The following is a 17,439-nucleotide window of genomic DNA, read 5'->3' on the forward strand; positions in this document are numbered from 1 at the left end:
CTGTTTATGACATTATCTATGAAGTAGTAAAGGGAGATTTAACTTTTCCTATATCAACTCTCCCTCCAGCCCTTGACCTCATTCTCCCAATATAGAATCTGTATCACATTTTAAAAAATTGGCATATAACTGTTATTCATGGTTAAGTCAGGTAATATTCATGATTATGTACCCCTTCTTTTCCAACTGTTTGCTTTTCCTGGATTTAACAATCATCCATGTTTTTCATTATTGAGTTTTCTTTGTTCCTATCTCTAGTTATTTATAGGTTTAACAGATTTGTCAATTACCTATGACAAAATATTTTCCAAATGTTCAAACGTCAACAAATCTGTCAGTCCCATTTATTTTTCTTCATGTCTCTCTTTCAACTTTTTCCTTCAAACTTTCCTCCCTCAGCATTCTGATTTCTTGCCTTAGCATTTGTTGTCCCAGGACTTCCATTTGCCCCTCTCCTGTTGTGGTCCTAAGCTCGTTATTCTCCATTTCCCTGTAGATCCATTTTCTGCCCTCTTCTGCCCTGCCCTATTATGTGGATGGACGGCCTAAGGAAGGCATCCTGTAAGCATCCTTGGTTATTGGTTTCCAGTTGTGTTCAGTCAATAGACAAGTAGCAGGAGAGAGAGTTTGGGTACTTCTTCCCTGCTTTCTCCTTGCTTTGGGCCATATTTATGGAAATTGCTGGTGACAGCTTCCTTTGGGGAGCCTCTTTTCTGAGGCTCTAGCTCTCGCTGGACTCTTGATCCTTTAGGTCTAGGAGATTAATGGATTCCTGCTGTTGCTAGCAATTTGATGTTCCTATTGGTTCTCCCACATCTCTATACATAGTCACTTCAGTAAAGTCTCTGCTAGGTTGATTTATCTTCCTTTTGAAACTCTGATAACAGATGCCCTCTTTCTTGAATTTCGTGTCTTCCTCCTCCTTTAGTTTTCTAAGAAAGGATGCACTAGAAATAAGGTTTTCAAATTCTTATTTTCCTGAAAATGTCTTTATTCTACTCCCACAAATGATTGACCAAGTTCCAGTATAAAATTAGTATTGTTTTTCTCAGAATTTTGAATGCATCCCTTCATTTACTTAGAGCTTCTAGTATTGCTCATTAGCTGTGTGACCTGAACTATTCCTCTGAGAAGTCTGATTGCATTCTGTTTCTCCATCATTTGTGCATTCCCTCATACTCTCTTTTTGGTAAGTGTGAGGTTCCTCTATCTGTCCCTGATGCTCTGAAATTTCAGTGTTGGACCGTGGTAAGGTCCTTTTCTATTGGTGCCGGGTAAATTCCCTTCAACATAAAGACTCATGTCTTGCAGTTCTTAGAATAGTTCTTGTATTTCTCTCTCTCTTTTATTTTTTATTGATTTCTTTCCTTGCCTCTTCTCTGTTTTCACTTTCTGAAAAATTCATACTAGTTTGATGTTGGAGCTGCTAGCTGAATCTTCTATTTTTTAATAATCTTTTCTCTTTTGTTTTACAGTTTTTTACCTTCCAGAAAGTCTATTTTTATTTCAGTTATCATATTTTTAATTTTCCTCTGTTTCCTTTTTCTCTGGCCTCTATTAGCTTTCTTCAAATATGGTGGTATCTTTGGCTATCGTTTATTTTTATAAATGTATACAGTTTACTTAGGAGGGACCAGTTGATAGGTCAGTTTGGGAAAAGATCTGGCCTTCTTAGACCCCCACATATCAGCATGTTAAGATCTATTCTCTGTTGTCAGATGCTGACTTCAGGCAGCCAACCTCCTGAAAGTTCCGGGGGGAGGGGTGTTGGAGAATGGAGCTGGATGTTGGAGAATGGAGCTGATGGCTGCACGTTCCAACCGAAAGATTTTTCACTTAATTCCCCTATTCTCAGCCCTGTGCTTCACCCATCTCCCTGTTTCACCTTGTATCCTCAATTTGTTGCTTCATGGGTTTAATTTCTCCAGAGAATAACTTCCTGTGCCCCACTGGTGTGTGTTGGGAGTGGAGTTGGGCGGGTTCGGGGGGGTCAGAGAAGACCTTTTGGTCATTTGCTTTTCGTATGAACTTTCAACCATTCACCCTATTTCCGGCTCTTAGACTCACCTTCACACTTTCTGGAACCTGTGCCTCTAAGTCCTGAGACTTTTCTGGGTTTCTGTTGGGTAATATGAAGTTGTAACTGCCTAGGTCTGCCTGGATGGTAACTACACCTACATCCACATCTTCTGGAACTGGGATATGTCCCCTCATCTGCTCTTTTTAACCTTGTTAATGTGTTTGTTGTTGTTGTTGTTGTTGTTACTGACAGTTCAGTCACTTTGGGGAGGGAGGGAGGGAGGTTAAAGCATATTTAACCACATGTCCTACTCTTACTTATAATTTAGTATCTATGGTTTTAACTATAAATGGTTGACTGCTAAGGTTAACTGCAATTTGTAGCAATTTGTGATTCTGCGAAGGTGCAGATTTTAATTAAACATGAAGGTAGGTCGAAGCCAGTCAGACAGCATATTGCAGACAGGAGCCTCATGACCATCCTGCATCTTAGTGTGATGCTGGGAAATTTATAATCCTTACCATTGAATAATATAGGTGACAATGAGCAATCCTTGTCTCATTCCTGATCTTAAAGGGAAGTTTTTTTCAGCCTCTCACTGTTGAATACTATGCTGGCTGTGGGTTTTTCATATATGCACTTTATCATATGGAGGAAGCTTCCTTGAATTCCTACCTTTTGAAATGTTTCTATCAAAATGGGATGTTGAATTTTGTCAAATGCTTTTTCAGCATCTATCAAGATGATCATTTGATTTTTCCCTTCTGATTTGTTAATGTGTTGTATTAGATTGATTGATTTTCTTATGTTGAACCTCCTTGCCTGCCAGGAATGAACCCCACTTGGTCATGGTGTCTAATTCTTTTAATGTGCTTTGGATTCGATTTTCAAGTATTTTTCTTGAGAATTTTTGCATCTGTATTCATTAGGTAGATTGACCTATAGTTTTCATTTTGTGTAGTGTCTTTTTATGATTTTTGTATCAGAGTGATATTAGCTTCATAAAATGAGAGGTAGTGTTTCTTTTTCTTCAGGTTTTTTAAAGAGTTTGAGAAGGAATGGTGTCCATTCTTTTTGGAAACTTTGGTAAAATTCCCCTGTGAAGCCATCTGGCCCTGGGCTTTTATTTGTAGGTAGATTTTTGATAACTGAGTGAATCTCTTTGCTTGTGTTGGTTTGTTGAGGTCTTCTGTTTCTTCTCAGGTCAGTCTAGGTTGTTCATGTGTTTCGAGGAAATTGTCCATTTCTGCTAAAGTGTCTAGCTTGTTGGCATTCAGTTGTTCATAGTATCCTCTTATGAGTTTTTTATTTCTTCAGGATCTGTAATTATCCTGCTCTTATTTCTGATTCTGTTTATTTGGGTCTTCCCTCTTTTTTACTTTATCAGTCTACCAAAGGGCCTTTCAATCTTGTTTATCTTCTCAAGGAACCAACTTTTGGTTTTATTTATTTTCCTTACTGTTGTTTTTTGTTCTCCAGCTCATTTATTTCTGCTTTAATCTTTGTTATTTCTTTTCTTCTACTTGCTTTAGGGTTAGTTTTCTTATCATTCTGTAGGCTCTTCAGTTGTTCAGTTAGGTCTTTGATTTTAGCTCTTTTGCTTTTTGATATATGCATTTAGAGCTATAAATGTCCCTCTCAGTACTGCCTTCACTGCATCCCATAGGTTTTGATATGTTGTGTTCTCGCTTTCATTCATCTCTAGATATTTATCTGTTTCTCTTGCAATTTGTTCTTTGACATACTGGTTGTTTGGGAGTGTGTTGTTTAACCTCAATATATTTGTGAAAGATCTGGTTCTTTGATGGTTATAGATTTCTAGTTGCATTCCATTATGGTCAGAGAATGTACTTTGAATAATTTCAGTCTTTTAAAATTTATTAAGATTTGTTTTGTACCCCAGCATATGATCTATCCTGGAGAATGTTCCATGGATGCTAGAGAAGAATGTGTATCCTGGTACTTTGGGATGTTACGATATATTTATGTCTGTTAAGTCTAATTCATTCATCATTCTGTTTAGGTTCTCAATTTCCTTATTGGTCCTTTGTCTAATTGTTCTTTCTATAGAAGACAGTCATAATTGAAATCTCCCACTGTTATGGTAGACATGTTTATTGCTCCCTTCAGTTTAGCCAATGTGTGTCTCAGGTACTTTGGAGCTCCTTGATTGAATGCATAAATGTTTATGATTGTTATTTCGTCTTGGTGAATTGTCCTTTTTATTAATATACAGTGTCCTTCTTTGTCTCTTATGACATCTTTGCATTTCAAGTCTGTTTTGTCTGATATTATTCTAGCTCCCCCTGCTTTCTTTTGGTTGCAGCTTACATAGAATATTTTTTCCATCCTTTTGCTTTTAGTCTCTTTGTGTAGCAGGGACTAAGATGAGTCTCTTGTAAACAACATATCCATGGGTCATAATTTTTAATCCATTCTACCAGTCTGTATCTTTTAATTGGAGAGTTTAATCCATTCACATTCAAAGCTATTACTGTGAAGGGAGTTCTTGAACCAGCCATCTTATCCTTTGGTTTTTAATTGTCAAATCTATTTTTTCCCTCTCTCTTTTTTTTCCTTTAAGTTACTCTTACTAATACTCCTCAGTTCTGTTCCCTTCTCCAGACCTCTCTCTCTCCTTTCTTTTTTTCTCAGCCAGTAGAGCTCCCTTTAGTATTTCTTGCAGGGTAGATCTCTTGTTAACAATTTCTCTCAGCATTTGTTTGTGTGTAAAAATTTTAAACTCTCTCTCAATTTTGAAGGAGAGCTTTGCTGGATAAAGAATTCTTTGCTGGCAGTTTTTCTCTCTCAGAATTGTAAATATGTCATACCCTTGCCTTTTTGCCTCCATGGGCACACTGAGTAGTCAGTACTTAGTCTTATGCTGTTTCCCTTGTATGCAGTGAATTGCTTCTCTCTTGCTGCTTTCAGAACTTTCTTCTCTTCAGCATTTGACAATCTGATCAGTATATGTCTCAGAGTGGGTGATTTGGATTTATTCTGTTTGGGATTTTTTGGGCATCTTTCATTTGCAGATTTATGTCATTTAGAAGGGGTGGGAAGTTTTCCCCAGCTATGTCTTCAAATACTCTTCCTAGCCCTTTACTCTTCTCTGCTCCTTCTGGGACACCAATGAGGAGAGATCCATTTCAGATTTTTTTATTTTTTTCACCATTTGTTTGCTTTCAATTGCGTCATCCTCATTCAATTACCTTGTCCTCAAGTTCACTTATCCTTTCTTTTACCTCTTCAAATCTGCTATTGTTTGTCTCTGGTGTATTTTTAATTTGACCAACAGTGTCTTTTATTTCCATTGTATCTGCTATTTTTAAATATACTCTTTCAAATTCTTCTCTATGCTCTCCTAGAGTCTTCTTGATGACCTTTATGTCTTTAGCCATTTCATTGAAGTTGTTTTGGAGATTTGTGGGTACTTCTTTAATTGCTCCAAATTTTGTTACTCTTCTGGATTTTTAATTTATTTGTTTGGCTTGTCCATGTCTTCTAGATTCTTCAAGTGCTTTATTATTTTCTGTTTGCTTTGGGGCATTTGGTTGTCTTGATAAGGTCATTTTAGGAAATGCAGGATCATTTGAGCATCTATACATAATTTGGCAGAGCTACAGCTTACTGGAGTACAGTTTCCCTATCCAATAGGCAGGTGGCACTCTTGATCTGCCTTTTACTCTCAAGCCAGCCTTCCCCAATCTTCTCCTGTGCTCTGGGTAGAGTTCAGACTGGGTGGGGAACCAATCTGTGCACCAGTTCTCCATGTGCACTGGGAAATGCCTATCCTGGGTGTGCGAGGTGGGCCCTGTACAGATTGGCAGGGAGTCTGCTCACGGGTACCCTCCAGATCATATGTGCCCTGTTCCCTGCCTACTGTTCACCCCTGAGCCTCTGGGGTGTGAGAACGGTTCCTGATGCTTCAGTATGGTGCCCTCTCCTATCCTTGCTTCTTGTCATTGCACACCCCAGACTTCCATGTGGGGAGAGTAAATGCTGCCTCCCAGGTTCCCTCATGGGAGCTCCTGGCTATCTGGCTGTGGAGGATCACTTCCCCTGCTAACTTCCAAAGTGGGTGCACAGGAGTGGAGAGCTGCTGCTCACTCCCTTGCCTGGTGGCAGTCTCTCTGCTGCTGGCCCCAGGAGGTGGTCCCGGCCCAAACAAACTCCTCCCATCACTTGAGATATCATCCTGCTGCATTTTTGTCTGTCCCCACCCTGTACTGTTGGCATCCCTCTGTGGCCAATTACAACCTGAAACTGCAGTCCTGGGCATCCTCCAGCCCCTCTCTAGTTTCCTTCACGGAGGAGAAACCCACTCTACCTCAACCACGCTGCCTTCTTCCTGGAAGTTCCAAAAGCACTTTTGCAACGAGGCGGAGCATAAATACATGATCTTAGTTCTTCCACGTTTGCTTTTGAAAATCAAATATAGTCAGAGCCTAATGAAGATTCAACAGATTTAAAAATTTTATTAGATCCACAACAGGTTTTTCATCTGTCACATTTAATCCTAACATGTTTAATTTAGAAATCTTTTCCAAATTTTAGAAACCCTATGAAATCAATCCATAGTTTTCCTTATTATTTTTTCATAGCCATTATATACCTAAAAAAATCTGAAGGGTGCTTGGTTATTTTGCCCGCTAGTTGTTCTTGGCTCATGGAAAAAACCCTTCCAGACTTCAAGGGTAGCCCAGTACCCACAAAGATCTACCTTATGCAATGTAAGTCTTTATAAGATCTGTCTTATGCAATATAAATCTTTATCTCCCCATCCATCCATCCAACCATTCCTCCAACAAAACCTTACAGAATGTCCAGCAGATTTCAGATGGTTGTCAAATATTTTACTTTCAAATATCAGCCAGCCCTCATGTATCTTAATAGCTCCCATTCCAGTGTTCTTTGCCATAGTTCATCAAAGTCCAGCTATGCCACTTAAACATAAATATATTTATACAATATATCAATTTATATATATCAATATGAATATATATATCAATATAAATATATCAATTTAATATACTATCAAAGAATTTTAAATATATAGCTCTCATATATTCTTATAGGAGAGTGATTTACGCAAAGATTTTAGCAGTGATTTCTCTTCATAATGTGCCAGATATTGTCTCTTGAAGAGGGTTTCTTGATAATTGTACCATTTTCTTTCATCTTTAAGATTAAACAGTTAAGATGAACAATTTTGTTTCCTAATCCCTCAGATTATTAGAGGAGGATTAATAATTTATAGGGTGAAATCTTAAAATATGACTTCCTCATTATGTATGAGCTTCATGTAAACAAATTAAAGATGGGTGTGCCGGTTTGAATGTATTGTGTCCCCCAGAAAAAGCCATATTCTTTGATGCAGTCTTGTGGGGCAGATGTTTTAGTGCTGATTGGATTGGAATCCTTTGGGTGTTTCCATGGAGATGTGACCTACCCAACTGTAGGTGATAACTCTGATGAGATAATTTCCATGGAGGCATGGCCTCACCCATTCAGCATGGGCCTTGATTACTGGAGCAATATATAAGCTCAGACAGAAGGAGCCAGCTTGCTACAGCCAAGAGGGACACTTTGAAGAAAGTGCAGGAGCTACAGATGAGAGACAGTTTGAAGACGGCTGTTGAAAGCAGACTCTTGCTCTGGAGAACCTAAGAGAGGACAACTAAGTCCAACTTTAAGTCCCAAGTGCAACTAAGAGTGACATTTTTGAGGAACTGCAGCCTAGAGAGGAACATTCTGGGAGAAAGCCATTTTGAAACCAGAACTTTGGAGCAGACGCCAGCCACGTGCCTTCCCAGCTAACAGGTTTTCCGGACACCATTGGCCATCCTCCAATGAAGGTACCTGATTGCTGATGTGTTACCTTGGACACTTTATGGCCTTAAGACTGTAACTGTGTAACCAGATAAACCCCCTTTATAAATGCCAATCCATTTCTGGTGTTTTGCATTCTGGCAGCATTAGCAAACTAGAACAATGGGCAAGGCTTATTAACTTATTTTCGCATTCTCTGCTTGGTCTACAATTATTCCTTGGAGAAGTGCATTGCGTGATACGGTTTTAAATAATGTACCAGATTAGACTTCTGTCTCCCTTCATTGTTCCATAGTATAAGAAATAATATTTTTCTGCTATTCAATGAAATATTTTGTTTTACGTTTTTTTCTTACGTAGTCCCCATTAAAGGCCTTTCCTGTTTACATTTTTTCTGAGTATTTCTGGTTATCTATTTAATCTGTGGTTGTTATTTTAAAATTCTTTCTCTGGGGTCTTGATTATCCTTTAGGGTCTGTTTTCAATTTTCAAGCATTTTTAAGCATCCAGAACCATCTTATTTTCAGTGTGCTAGCAATGGTGATTGACTTCAGTTTTCTAGGATTGTTTCATTGTTTTTCTGTCCAAACCTCTAGTTTTGAAGACTTGATTTCAGTTTTATCTTTATCCTTGCTAGCCTTTGTGTCACCTAGAGAAAAAACAAATTTGCTGTTTCTACTTTTGTTTCTCTAATCTGAACAGACTGACCAAATAAAAGCAGGTTGCTCTAACTGAGGAGGCAGCATGGTATAATGAAGGAGATATTGGCCCGGGATTTAGGAGATGCAGTTTCCTGTTCTGGAACTGAAACTATGATATTAAAACATACAATACACTTACATGATAAATCAAAGTGTTATGTTAGGCAATCTATAAGGCCCCTTCTGTCTATAAATTTTAGCACTTGAGCAGACTGTTCTGCTGAACCTGCGGTTTCCATGGAGACTGCTGGAATTCCTTTGGAGTATCTGGGTTTAGATATTTTGGTGAAATTAGGGAATTTATTTTTTAATTTTAAATTTTATATGAGAATATTAGTTCTAAATCAAGTTCCTCCTGTGCACGCCTCAGGCTTATTTTTGCAATTCATTAATTCATTTTAAGGACATTTATTGAGCATTCATTTTGTACCAGTCTCCTTACTAGGTCCTCGGAGTGCAAAGATGAGTAAGATTCACCTGTGCCCTCCATCATGGGGGAAAGATCGTGTGAGAAGTCGTAACACAGCTATGCAGTTAGCATACTGGTGCCTCAGAAGCAAAGGTGATAAATTCATCCTTAACGGATGGTTAAAGGGATGAAGGTTTGGGTTTAGGAAGCAGGTGGAGAAGAGGGAAGAAGAGAGTGTTGAGAAAAGTAGTTGGAGATTAGAATAGAGGAATAGCTAGGATATGAAAACTTGATGACTAGATGTGAGGAGTAAGGGAAAGGCAGGGGTTTCAGCTGGTTCTTGGGTTTCTGGCACAGGTAACTGGACAAGAAAGCAAAAGTACAGCTTTGCCATTTGATTAAAAATAAGTCTAAAAATTTTAAAGTATGTTTACACACTTTAAAAAATAGATATTGATGGATATAGATTTAGGTAAGTATTATCATTGTGATACAAAGAGCATTTATGCTGGTCAGAACTTTAAGGTGGTTGGGCTTCTTCCTCTTCCTTGCAAGTCTTTTTGCAGCCATGGACACTGGTAAGGTTTCTGCAACCCTGTGCCTCTGGGCCTGGTCAACAGCAGGCCAACCTGGGTTTTGGCTGGACTGATCTATATTAACTTCCTGTATTTCAGTCTTTATTTTTTGGTTTAACATTTGTTCTGATATAAATATGCTTAATTTGTAAGTATAGTTTCTTAGGGGTATAACTTTATTTCTGCATTTGATAAATATATCTTGAGTGCCCCTCGTTATATAAAAAGTCTTTGTTTTGAAGAGAAATTTTTCTGGGATTGGTTTCTACCCCAAAATCTAGAGTTTTGTTTTCTTTTCGTTCCTTGAGAGCTAAGTACTTTGTAGAAGTATTTGACTAAGATATATTGTGCCTATCTGTGCCTAATGAAGCACTAACCACAGTAAATGATGAGTGGCAGTTTAATCAATTCGGTTCCTTCAGTAGTCACCAAGGACATGTGGAGTGTAATTTTTTAATCTTTCACTTTTCAAATACTGTGAATACCAACATGAAAAGATCATGTCTGTAATGTATATTTTCTCTACAAGTTATAGCAAAAGAAAATTCGTTTTCAAATTTTTGATCTTCTAAATGTTTACTTCTTAGGGAACTAAACTCTTTGGATATTTTACAAGCCCATGCATTCCTTCAGAGAAAAGTGAGATAAATAAATAGCTAGCTTGGTGAATCAAATAGCCGTAGCTTTAACTGCTTAATGGTGTATTTCAGTGACCCATGGCTAAATTAAATTACCTGTTAGGTTAATTAATGTGGAATCTTTTTGACTGCATGTTACAATCTTGTGTGTTAAATTCAGATTTTGTTTAGCATTTGGTTCATTTAATGTGTTTACTCTCTTTGTTATTCCATTGACTGCAGCTCGTATATATATTTTGAGTGCTTAGTCTTGAAACCAGCAGCACTGGCATCACTTGGAAGCTTGTTAGAAATGCAGAATCTCAGGCCACCACCCAGCTGGTAAATCAGAATCTGCATTCTAACAGGATCCCACATGACTGGCATACACATTAAAGAGTGAGAAGCACTGTTTTAGATTTTTTTTTGATGGACACTTTGGCTTTGAGGACATTTCTGGTGCCAGCATGATGTTGAAAGAGAGAAAGGCAAAGGAACTAACCTGCAGTGAGTTATGGTTCTGTTCATCTGCTTTCCTTGTATCAGAAGCAGCTTGACGCTGTCTTTATCCCCATCCCTCTTTCCAAATGATTGGAGAAGGACCATGGTTCTGAATGGCTCTCAATAATTCTCTGAACTTGAGTAAAGGCCTATTACAACTTTCAGTTGGGGAAGTCTGTATCAGAAGGGCAGGTCTCCCCCGTCGGTGAGAGTGTAATTGGCCTCTGCACATCCTTGAATGCACAGACTGGGCTACCTCATGGATTCTTCTCCTGTGGTAAGTGCAGCCACTGAGAGTCAAACAGTCTCTCTCTGCTTAAAGCTCTCGGTCTTAAGGAATCTCAAGCCTTTGCTAATAAACTGGTGAAATTAGAAGCTAAAACCTAGCTCTTTTTTTTTTTTTTTTAAGATTTTAATTGCACCATGTTTTAAAATATTAAAATCTTTCTTCAGTGTCTACTGAGATTGAACCAAACTTTCACCCTGAGTATGCGGTACAAAGTAGAACAATGTTTTATTTTTTGATGTGTTTTGATTAAAACAAAAGAATCAACTAAATAATAACTACTAGGCCCTATTTTGCAATTCTTCATGTAAGGTCATTGTTTATTAGGTTAATTAACATCTTGTATCTTTAATGTCTTTGTAAAAAAAATTAACCAAGATTGAGTATGCTCCACATGAAGTATAGATACGTCAAATACAGATATTGTTTAAGTATGAGTGTTGATGGATCTAATTAATCCATATTTTAGTTGAAGGGTATTGTTTCGGTTTGCTAAAGCTGCTGGAGTGCAATATACCAGAAATGAGTAGGCTTTTACAATGGGAATTTATTATCTTCTAAGTTTACAATTCTAAGGCCATGAAAATGTCCCAATTAAGGCATCAACAGGATGATACCTGGACTCGGAAGACCAGTTACCTCGAGCTTGGGCTTCTCTGTCAGACAGCAAGGCACCTGGTGTCATCTGCTGGTCCTTCTCTCCTGGGTTCCACTGCTTCCAGCTTCTGGCTTCAGTGGCTTCCTCTCAGCTTCTGTGGATGTGTCCTTGTTTCTCAGCTTCTCTTAATTTTTTCCTTCTTGCTTCTCTGTGTGTTTTATCCTCTTACAAAAGACTCCAGCAAGAGGATTAAGACCCACCATGACTGATGTGGGTCACATCTCAATTGAAATAACCAAATTAAAAGTTCCCACCCCCAATAGGTCTACACTCACAGGAATGGATTACAAGACCATGGCCCTTTCTGGGGTGCATAACAGCTTCAGACTACCACAGATATAAAATTATCTTGCACCATAAAATCCCGATAGGACTTTAATAAACAAGTATGTTATAATGCATATAAGCTGGTGACTTAACACCCTATCCCTACTTCATTCAACTCATGGAAGGTGGCCAGAATTCTCCATTTGGACTATGTCTTTAAAAGTAAAAGTCCAAAGACTCATTCTGAGGAAGCTAATACATTTACAAGTAAGTAAATAAATTGTAATTGTGGAAACTCTTAGGGAGCTTGGAGTGAGGGGCCTTTTCCCATCTAGGAGATAAGGAAGCCTTCCTGAAGAAGTAACATTGAACTTGCCTGTTCCCTAATCTGATAGAAAAAAGCTCTTCCCCTTCCCTGTCAATTCCATTTTTTCTCTGCATTTACCCCTCCACTCATCCACCATTGCCTCAAATTTAATAGTTTAGATAAATTTTTCATCTTGAATTCCTTTGCCATACAATCTATATATATTAGTTTTCAGATGGTTTCAAATCAAACTTAATTAATCTTTAATTTATTTGCTGTCCAAGTTATTGAAGGCTGAACCTTAATGACATCTCGCATCCTGAGCCTGAAGTTCTGGAAGGTTCATGGGAAAGTTCATCAACATGAACAAAGGTTCTTTTTACTCAAACAGGGAAAACTGAGAATACTTTGTCTCTTCTATTTATGACTAATTGAATGTACAGTCCCAAGAAGATGCTGTCTTTCTTAATTTTGCCTTTTTTAAAATAAACTTTTAATTTAGGATAGTTTTAGATCTATAGAAATGTTGCAAAGAAAATAGAATGTTCCCGTACACCCCTCATTGCTTCCCCTATTGTTTACTTACATCTGATAAAAGAACAACTTTTCATACAGTTTAGAATATCTTGCAGCTTTACTGGGCAATTAATGAATTGGGTAGCTCCACTGAAGGTATGGAAAGGGGAAGTTCATGTAGGACAAATGTGAAAACAAGTGAGGAAATGTTCTGACTGGCTGACATTCCGTTTCCGTTTTACACAGGAGGGGTCTTACAGCCTGAGGAGTAGGAATACATCGATTAATATGGAATGCCTGTCCAGTCTGAAAAGCTGTCTCTACTGGACCAAATACATATTTTCTTACAGGAAAACTGCCTGAGGAAAATCATGAAAAAAACCCAGCTCATATTTGTTATTAATTATTATAATATAATATATATTTACAAGTAATAATGATATATAATTTTTTTTTGTTTTTCCTTCATAATGACAAAGATGATTTCTTCTATTTACAATTAGGTATTATTATTTAAGTGAAGCATAACATAGGTCAGGGTTGTCAAATTTTTTCTGTAAAAGGTCAAATAGTAAGTATTTTAGACTTGTAGGCAATATGGTCTCAGAGTCTACACAACTCTACCATTCAATGAAAAAGCACTCATAGACTGTATGTAAATGAATGAGCATGACTGTGTTGTGATAAAACTTCATTTACAGGCACTGAAATTTGAATTTCATGTAATATTTTGCATGTCACAAAATATTCTTCTTTTGATTTTTTTCCCCAACCATTTAAAAATGTAAAAGCCATTCTTAGCTTGTATGCATACAGAAACTGGCAGTGGGCCAGCCAGATTTGGCCCATGGGCCATATTTTATGGACCCCTGTATGTGGACTGCCAGTAAAGGGAGGGCATAGACTACTGTTAGTTGCATGCATTTGCCTGTTGTTATGCTGCCACGAGTGGGAAAGAACAACATGACTTTGGTTGTAATTGCTTCTGTTCTGAAAACTATTTTATCTCCAAATCATCCTGTAGTCTGGGCTCCCTGGGGACTGTGTTCACCCATCATCTGTCATGAGTGATGGGATGCAGAAAAAGATTGAGAACTTCTAACCAAGGGATGAAACACAAACTTCTTTCCACGGAATTTGGATTGCCGTCTTTTAAACCTTTTCTTCAAATTTCTGCACAAACCATAACAACGGCACTTGGCTCTCTCAAGCTCCTTCACTTATTAGATCCTGTTTTCTCTACTTGATGTGCCTCATTCTCACTCCTGGAGATGCAGTGCCACAATCTACCAACTCAATTTTTCTAATCTTTTAAGATTTAAGGTATATATTTCCTCCCTTACTCTCCACACTGAGCTTGGCGTGTCCTGTCCATGCTCCAGTTCCTTGTCATTGGAATTGTGTAGAATAGAATGTGTTAGAATCACTGTGTTTATATCATACAGACCTACTTAAAAGAAACCCTGGTAGAATTTTCCCCAAAATGACAACAACCCTAAAAATTTACATGATATGACCAGTGATGAGAAGTGATAAAAATGAAACTTTTCTAGATGTTCAGAAATTAAGAACAAGCAAATCCCATCATCATGCTAGAAGAAGATCTAAATTATTTTTTTAAATTCTCTTTATGAAAAATGGTATTATAGAATTGTTGTCATATGAAGAGTCATCAAAGATTTTGCATCCAAAATTGTAGAAAGAAAAGTATTAGAGTGGTGTGTCCAAGGCAGCTAATAATAAATTTATTTTCTGAGTTTTATAGTATTTGTTAGCTTTTAAATTTTTTATGATTTGTTTTGATATGATTTATTTTCTCATTCTAAATTCACTTTTTTTTTTAATTCAGTTTTATTGAAATACATTCACACACCATACAATCATCCATGGTATATAATCCACTGTCCACAGTATGATAACATAGTTATGCGTTCATCACCACAATCTATCTCTGAACATTTTCCTTACATCAGAAAGAACCAGAACAAGAATAAAAAATAAAAGTGAAAAAAGAACGCCCAAATCATCCCCCCATCCCACCCCATTTGCCCTTTAGTTTTTATCCCCATTTTTCTACTCATCCATACACTAGATAAAGGGTGTGTGATCCACAAGGTCTTCACAATCACACTGTCACCCCTTGTAATCTACATTAACATATAATTGTCTTCAGGAGTCCAGACCACTGGGTTGGAGTTTGGTAGTTTCAGGTATTTACTTCTAGCTATTCCAATACATTAAAACCTAAGAGGTGTTATCTGTGTAGTGCATAAGAATGTCCACCAGAGTGACCTCTCGACTCCATTTGAAATCTCTCAGCCACTGAAACTATTTCGTCTCATTTTGCATCCCCCTTTTGGTCAAGAAGATACTCTCAGTCCCATGATGCCGGGTCCACATTCACATTCATCCCCAGGAGTCATATTCTGCATTGCCAGGGAGAAATTCACTTTTTTGTACCTGATTTTTGCTCATAATTTTGTATTTGTTTTCATAAAGAGGTCTCCCAAATAATGTGAGCTTCAGGCTTCAAAAACTGGCTCTTTCTGCTCGTATCAACAAATAATTATGAATTCTGCTTAAAATCTTGCTTTGAATTGTGATAAAATCATTTGTCCATCTGCAGCATGAGTTAAACTTTGAGATTTTGAGTTCAGTGGAAATGAAAGATGTGTGAGCACTGATGGTAACTAATCTTAAAATGGGAGTTTGAATACACCACATCCTATGAAACCTTTAATTGTAAGCTTTTATGACTAGTTCTTAGTCTTGAAAGATTTAGATTAAGTGGGTGAAAATTACATTATTATTAAAATTCCCCAGAGATGCATCAGAGTAAAGGAGGCATTTCCTAAATAAGATTATATATTGTAAGTACACTGCCTAAGTGAATGAATTCTTTCTCAGTAAACCACCCAGGGTAGAAAACTTAATCCATTAAAAGAGGGGAAGCATGGGGCTAATGGAGGATAGAAAGCCAAGGAAAGAAGAAAAAAAAAAAAAGAAAAGCAGGCAATAGTCCCTTTCGTGTTAACTTTTGAAGGCTTTAATTGCTGTTTGGCAATAAGGCAGTTCCAGTAATAGTCTACTATGATTATGTATGTACATTTCTACTTTTTTTTTTAAGTGAAGATTGCTTAATTTTATTAGCACACACTGGAGCATCTTTGAAAAGATGATGTCATGGGAAACATCCATTAGAAATAAAAGTTCATGGCCTTTAACCAGCTAAGCAGATAGCCTATAGAAATGCTTTTTCATCTCATTCTAATTGAATAAAATTTAAGCATAGATTTATCTTCTAATGGTTCAAAGTATCATATTATGGAGATGATGTAGACTAAACAAAAGTAGTGGTAAAAGAATTTCTATAAGTATTTCTGACAGTGTAATGGTTACTCATCAGCCAGTTTAGCTGGGTGCACAATGGGGGTGGCTGTGGCTTCTGCTGGAGATTTTCCCACTCAGAGGTGCAGCTAAAGGGAGAGGATGGAGAAAAGATTCTGAACTTTAAAAAAAAGAAAAAGGAAGGTCCATGTAGCTATTTAGGATCCAAGATATTTTAAGTAAACTTAAATTAGAACACAATTGAAATGTAAGTCAATTATCTTGTAAAAGAATACTTGGCAGAAAACTTTGTAAAGCCACCAAACTGGAATTTGAAATAGACTTAGCCTGATAACTGAAGCCCCAATATTTATAAACATATGTTTGCATTTTATAAATACATGTTACGTATCTATAAACATATTGCATAGGTATCTCTTGATACCTATGTTGTCTCTCAAATCTAAAATGAAAACGAGTTATGTTTAAACCCGTTTGCCTAGAATACTGCATGGAAATTAGTTCTTTTCTACTTGAAATATAAAATAGCATTTGTTTGTTTTTAGTCATGACTCAAAATGCCATTTGAATGGAAATTATTTGGTATAATAGGAAGAGATTTCTGCAAATGTATTACTTCTTTAATTCAAAACATTGTTTATATACAACAGTGATAACAACTAAGGTAGCTATAGAGAAGTAGGTCTCTTATCTTTCACCTCTTGGGCATCGGAAATCAATTACAGAAACAAGGTTTTGCCCATCCGAAATTAATTCAGTATGAGTGCAGCAATTGAAGAAGCGTCCCACTCTGTTCATGATTTTACTAGGATAGTTGCAGGAAGCATAAGCCCACTTAAAGTAAAGCAATTTTTTTTTTTTTTTTTTAAATCCTGGAGGATTTTTAGAAGGTAGAGAGATCTCTAAAAAAAAATAAAAAAACTGGATTGTTTGAGCTTCCAAGTCTAAGGAAGGCAGGAGCCAGGCCAATTCAAGAGACCTCAGCTGTAGAAATGTGTAGCCATTTATGCTAGTTCTCTGCCATTTACATCCTGCTACCAAATGACTTTTTCTCCCAGGAGAGGAATCTGATTGTCTCTGCCCAGACTATTATGACTTGGTGGTTCCCGTTGGGCTCAGCCCAGGCTGCTGTGATCTGGGAGGCGAGGTCCTCTAGTTTGCTGGACTGCCTTGTGGGAACTGTGAGCATAGCAGATTGAGCTATGGGAGGAAGTTGAGCATGGTAGATGGCTGAAATATAGAATAAAGGCTTCATAAATGAGCTCATAAACAAGAGCTATCCTGTCTGCTGGAATGTTCAGGGAATTCCTTATGGAGGAGATGGGCATTTAAATTGGATCTTAGAGGTTGGGTTTGATTTAGACATCAAGAGCAAATAGGTGAAACGGGATGGTATTCTAGG

At 37.4% G+C, this 17,439-nt stretch overlaps 1 protein-coding gene across 5 annotated transcripts in view; it reads left to right on the forward strand.

The window, feature by feature from the left end:
• The window catches only part of CDK14 (cyclin dependent kinase 14), a 678,858-nt gene that overhangs the window by 424,586 nt on the left and 236,833 nt on the right, over positions 1 to 17,439 (forward strand). The gene's annotated exons all lie outside the window — the stretch shown is intronic.

Source organism: Choloepus didactylus, chromosome 5 (genome assembly GCF_015220235.1).
Source record: "Choloepus didactylus isolate mChoDid1 chromosome 5, mChoDid1.pri, whole genome shotgun sequence".
Lineage (NCBI taxonomy): Eukaryota > Metazoa > Chordata > Mammalia > Pilosa > Megalonychidae > Choloepus > Choloepus didactylus.